The following is a 6,580-nucleotide window of genomic DNA, read 5'->3' on the forward strand; positions in this document are numbered from 1 at the left end:
CTTTTCTTCTTTGATCCCTTACACAAGGATCATGGTGTTTCCTTTTCATCCATCCATCCATCCATCCATCCATCTATCTATCCATTCAGTATTTATTGAGCTCCTACTATGTGCCAAGCAATGTCACAGACATTGGGGATATATAACCTGTGAATAGGACACAGTACTTGTCCTCAAAGTTCTTAAACTGTCGTTAACTGCTCTCTCGTTGCTATTTTCGCCTGGAAGTTCTTTGAAAGCAGGGAAAATGTACTTTTTTGTAGTCTTCACTGCATCTAGCACATCGCTGGCACAGCGAGTGTTCTAAACACCCCTGAAAGAGTGAGTAAAAAATTGTCTTGCAAGCCTCCTTTCCCATTCAGAGGTTCCCTTACCTGATACTGCTAAACGGAAGGGAAAAAAAGTCTCTGTAGACCCCGGAGAAAAGCTCCTTCAGGAGCTGGAGATGGAAGTTTGACTCTCCTCTCTCATAAAATCAAGTCCTAAGAGTACAAACGGCAGCTTGCAGGCAAGCTGTTGCTACGACGCATCCGTTGCTAAGAGAAAAGAGGCGACGCCTCTGCTGAGATTGACAAACTACCACCACCAATACAGTGTCCGCTCCCTAACAGTCTCTTTCCGGGCAGGCTTGTGATTGGTTGCTGTGGTGGTGACGTCACGCAACATGAACCGGCGCGAAGTCCTCGGAGCTCCGCTAGCGAGGAAGGAGTTGAGCAATTTTAGCAATAGCGTTGAGGCTGGTGGCCTGGCTTGGCCCCAGGACTGACAGGCGTGGGCCATGCCTCGCACTCAGTGCAACTGTACCCAAAGGAGAAGCCTTCTGTGTGTGGACCCGAGCAGCGGGGAGGGAAGGGTGACACGAAGACTGCGGGCTGGGAATCCCTAGGCAGCCGCCTTGCTTACCCCGCCGGCGGCTGGGGCCTTCCTGGGAACCTGTCTTAGATTCAGGTGTGAAGGAGAGAAAGTCCGGCTCAACTGTGTGTCGTGGGTATCCCAGAATTTCTAATGTTTTACATTTTCCTCCTGCCAAAATAACGTTTGTATAGAGTTTGACTCAAACTAGAAGCATGAGCCTCAGGGGAAGAAGATTAAATGCCTAAGTAGCTCCAAGGTTCATTTTATCTGTGGTTTGTGGGTCCTGTGGGATTCACACAGTCAAGTTCATCTCTCTGAACAATGTTGCTCTCGATTCCCTTTCTCCCCTGCCTAATTTGTAAGCTAGCCGAATTTAATAAAGTAATGCAATTGACTGCTGTAATTGGTCTAAATTAATTTTTTACACCCAATTTAAATGAAAGTATTTTATTGAGAAGAGGCTTATAGATTCATAACATACCTGAAATTTAGTGATCCTAAATAAGATGGCTTCACATGATATGTAGGAAGATCATGTATAGTCTTTCAAATTCCTGAAGAATTTGTGTTTGCAAAATGCAAATACACTTTACTAAAGAAATCATTAAAAAACAAAACAAATCTAGGAGGAGGACTTATCATTGTGACATTGTGACAACCTTTTCCCAGTCTCTTCCACTCTCCGACACTGAGAGGTTAGCATCCCCTGGGCTCAGTCCTGAGTCTTATTTTCTTACTCTTCGCACACTCCTGGTGACATCATATCTATTTCCCTTAGCTTCAACCACCCCCCTAAATACACCCATGACTTCCATTTCTATACTCTCAGCCTAATACATCTCTTAAATTCCAGACCTGAATTTCCACTATCCATTGGACATTTCCAAACACATTTCTAGCTTAGCTCATGGTGTTTAGTAATTGCTAAACAAAGATATTGAATGAATAAGTGAATAAAGATATTGAATGAATAATCACTGTACCACAGGCATTACAACTTAGCAGAGGCAAAAGTCAACTCCTTATCTTTCAGATATCTTTCATATGTGTTTCAGAAACTTTTGTTGCTTCTTTATTTTCTGTCTTAGCTAATAGCATCCACTGTTCATTAGTTTGCAAAGTTAGAAACCTGAGTCATCCCTGACTTCTATCGCCCACGGTCAACACCTCACTAAGTCGTGTCATTTTCCTTCCTAAGTTATCTCTCAAATAATCTATCTCTTCGTAGCCATCTTCACAGCCTCTGCCTTATTTCAGGTGTGTCTCATCTCTTGCCTAGATGGTAGTAATAGCCTCTTGACTTGTTCTATCTCCTCCTGTCTAATTTATTTGCCAGGTTGCCACAGCGTGTTCTAAAATGCATTCAATCTTGACATCACTCTGCTTAAAAACTCTCAGTCTAGCACATGAAATCCTGTATAAACAGGGTTCTGAAAGATATCTTAAAGATATCTGGAAGATAACGAGTTATTTTTCTAACCTTATTTCCTGCCTCTCTCCCAGACTCAACCATGTTTTAGTACAGTGCTTCTCAAGTGAAGCTCCTGGATGCCAAGGGGCATGAAACCACAGGGGTTGGGGGTGGTAACTGGCTGGTGCTAAGAGGAGTTATCACTTGAGATAGACTTCTGCAACTGAGATACATTTGTTTCATATAAAGAATTTATGAAGTTTTTGCATTCTGTTACACAATGTGTTCATGTTTGGTTTCATTTTCTTAAATGTCTAAAATACTTATTCAACATTATATGTCAATTATATCTCAAAAAAAACAGAAAAAATATCTAAAACCCCTATGAATTAAAATTGACATAAATTGAATAAACTCAAAGAAGCGCCAGGCAGCTGTGACGGGCTCCTACTGTGGTTTTCCACAGCCTTTGGCATACTGCTGCACAAGCCCAGGAATTTGTGCGTCCCAGGATCAGAGGCAGAGCTCTTGACCGCTGCCTGAATGTGCTGTGCCCTTTGATAACTGTGCATCTGTTCATCCCACTGCCTCTGCTTCTACCTCTCCCTCAACCTGTAATACCTTTCTTCATCTTTGTTACTTGGTAAACTTCTATTTATTTTTCAAGATCCAACTCAAATATCACCTTCTCTGCAAAGCTATCCAGGCACCCAACAGAATTAGTCACTCTTTTCTCTGTTTTTCCACTACAGCAAGTATTACATTGTGTTGCATTGGCTAATTTATATGGATGTCTCCCCCGCTGGACCTTAGGGCAGGGACAGTATCTGGTTCCTTTTTATCTCTGTTGTTCGACACAGCGTCTGCCACGGGTATTTAATAACACATATGTTGAATTATTTCATTGATGGACTATTCTTGAAAGCAAATCTAGAAAAAACTCTAACAAAAGCTTCTTTGTATTCTTCCAAAGAATTTCCCTTTCTTAAAAAAAAATTCATGATCTTTTGCAGTCAGATTTAAGGAAGTAAAGATAATAATCTTGTGATTTGGATGAGATACCAAACCTTTGTTATCTTTTCTTTAGAAACACCCCAAGGGGATTTGGAGGCATGAGTCATAAGTTCTGATACCAAGAAAGTTAGAAATTAAATGGCAAATGTTTAGTAATTTTTTCAAGTTACAAATTCAAATTATGAATGATTAACAGAACATCTCTTCTTTCATGGGAGTGGTCAGAAATGAAACATCCCCATGGTGCCTGGTGAACACTTCGTGCTCTTCCAGGGGATGCTGAATTAATTCGCCTAAAATTTGAAGATGTTTAAAAATTAGTTTCAGTTTTACTAGCTGAGTGAAAATGTAATGAGTCAAGAAGTTTTAACTAAAAATAATTTGATTATTTAAGGACATCTCAATTGAGATGTTTCTAGAGAGGTCAATGCATGAGCTGAGAAGGAAAATATGGGGTCATAGGGTAGCAGAGTGAACTTATTTGTGAGCATAGGTGAAACTCCACTCTCTACACTCAGAAACAGTTGGTGGTGGGAGAGCCATTTTATGAGGTGGTAGTCCTACAATGTCACCAGGCGTCAAGAGCCAGTGAAATATCATTCTATGTGTATAATGATTGTCACCTTTAAGGTACTTTAAATATTTTTTAAAGTGGAATCATTCAAATAATACTGTCCTTAAAGACAGGAAATTATGTTGGAGCCAAGATTTGTCACTTTCTGGATAAGTGACATCGGACAAGTTTTTAAACTCTCTATCTCTCCGTTTTACATCTGCAAAATCTAGGATGCTAATGCTTTCCTCACAGCCAAGCCAAACAAAGGGGGAGAACAACCATGTTTCTGCTGTGAGGATATTCTTCAAAAGAGAGAAAACTTTGCAGGAATGAATTGGAAATAGGTGGTCTGTTAATTAGTTCAGATTTCTACAGGGGACGTTGTACACATCAGGAGAGAGAGAAAATCCTTCTCTCAACCAAGTAGACAGCTTCAGATTTGAAATAAAACCTATGTTGAAAGATTTTGCCATGTGACGGTACAAATCACAAGGTTTCACCAAAAGACAATGTTCCCATCCCTGAGGTCAGCCAGTTTTAATATTTAAATTTTGAACAGTTCAATATGTGCCCAATAAGTTGTCTAGTTTGGAAAATTGTGTTTAATAAATTACTTCAAATGTAAAGAAAGAGTATACATATTTGTAAACAGAAATCAGTTTTTCCCTATTTTCACTAGATACCTGGTGAATAAATTTTTAAAGACTATTAGTATGGACAGATGCCAAATTATTAGCCTGTCCAGATTGCCCACAGACGTTAATCTGTCCCTTTCCCATAGCACTGCTATAAAAAGGCCAACATATGCCTCAAATGTGGCTCAAGCTCAAGAGCTGTTGAACCGGAATTGATCTTAAATTCTGTTCAAAGTGAATATATAGACATTGCCTCTGCCATTTGGTGATAATTAAAGGTAGATGTGAATATTCAGCTGTCTATTAGACATATTCACTTGGAAGTCTAATACAGGTTTATCAAAAGTGTAGCCCTCAGATCACAGCCAGCCAGGAAATATTTGTTACTTGTCCACTAGTCCAGGAAATATTTGTCACCATCTGCAACAAAAGAAGTACAGAAATGGAAAGCATTTAAAAACTTTATAGCACTTTGATAGAGTAACTACTTTACGTTACATTTGAACAAAATTAAGGTTTGTATTTTAAATGTCTTTATTTCATTTTCTAGTAATTTATTTGTACTGTATTTTACAGAAGTATCAGCCTGTGAGAGTTATGGAAACAAAACCAAATCAAGTAGCCCCCAATAGAGAGTCTGAGAAGCACTTAGCAGACACCTCAAACACCTGGTCAGAATTCAACTCCTGCTTCTCCCCACCCACCTGCTCATCCTGCCATCTTTTTCACCTCAATTGATGGCATTTCCACCTTTATGGTTGCTCAGGCAAAAACCTCAGAGTCATTCTTGATTCCTGCGCTTCTATCATTCACCCTTTTGGGATACATTTTCAACACTGTAGCCAGAGGGATACACTTTTAAAACATAAGTCAAATCATGCTAGTCCCCTGCCTGAAACACTCCAATGGCTCCCATTTCACTCTGTGTAAAAGCCAAAGTCCTCACAATGGCCTACAAGGTCCAGCATAACCTAGTCCCTGTTACTAGCCTCATTTCCTACCATTCCTCCCTGTGGTTCATGTTGCTGCAGACACATTGGCCTCCTTGGGGTTACTCAAACACCCCAGGCACGTTCCTGCTTTGCATTGGCCATTCTTTTTTGCCTGGAACACTTAAACCAGATATCCTTCAAGTTTTTGCTGAAATGTAACTTCTCAATGAGCCCTACCCCCATCCTATTTAAAATGGCAACTTCTCAAAACTCTCTGCATTCTCCTTTCTCTGCTTTATCTTTTCCTATAGTATTTATCGCCTTCTAACACACTCTGTAATTTACTTACTGTCTTTGTCCACTAAAACGTAAACTCTACAAAGGCAGAAATTTTTGTCTTTTTTACTCTGCCTGCCATAGAGAAGGTGTACCATATTATGTCCATTAAATGATTTGGAATCACCACTTTGGAGAGTAATTTGGCAGTACCTATTAAAAACTGAAAAGTACATATCCTATAATCTAGCAATTCTACTCCTGAAGAGTTACCCTAGAGGAACTCTTACACGTGTGCACGAGACAACGGTTCATAGATGTCCACTGCAGAATTTTTTGTAATGGCAAAAGATGGAAACAACCCAAATGTCCATCAGTAGGGAAATGGATAGAGTGCTGTGGTATAGTCAATAAATTACCATAAAGCTGCTAAAATAAACTTGCATGGATATAGCGCAGAATCAAAAATGGTGAGATAAATGTTGAGGACTTTGTCCAGAGCAATGCCATCTTTGTGAACAAAAACATGCATGAACTATTTTTATTTATTATGGGTACCTATACATGAGAAAAGCATCACGAATGAACCACCGAGATGAATCACACCACTTCGTGCCAGGGGATTGCATTTAGGAGGGATGGTTAATTTTATAACATTTTATTTATTATAGAATGGAAAGACTGGAAACAAAATGCAATGTGAAATTTGTTGAATTTGGGGCTTGTGGGTATGGAGTGGAATTAATATGTTATTCTTTGTACTTCTCTGTATTTGAAATGTTCTCAAAATTAAGAAAAAATTGTCTCCCAGACTGCAAGATCTTTAACTGCAAAAATTATGTTTTATTCATATTTCTACCCATAGTACCTAGTACTCTTAGTAGGATATAGGGGGTCCTCA

The 6,580-nt window shown here is 39.4% G+C and overlaps 1 protein-coding gene across 4 annotated transcripts in view; it reads right to left on the bottom strand.

The window, feature by feature from the left end:
• Positions 1-613, bottom strand: part of DNAI3 (dynein axonemal intermediate chain 3) — a 97,004-nt gene extending 96,391 nt beyond the window's left edge. For 2 of the 4 annotated variants that reach the window (XM_023641746.2, XM_070268759.1), the window contains exon 1: positions 375-609. The gene's annotated coding sequence lies outside the window, so the exon portion shown is untranslated. Of the gene's footprint in view, positions 1-374 lie in introns of all 4 variants that reach the window. The other 2 variants (XM_001495268.5, XM_023641747.2) reach the window with 2 other exon arrangements.
• Between the last annotated feature and the right edge of the window lie 5,967 nt (positions 614-6,580).

Source organism: Equus caballus, chromosome 5, assembly GCF_041296265.1.
Source record: "Equus caballus isolate H_3958 breed thoroughbred chromosome 5, TB-T2T, whole genome shotgun sequence".
Lineage (NCBI taxonomy): Eukaryota > Metazoa > Chordata > Mammalia > Perissodactyla > Equidae > Equus > Equus caballus.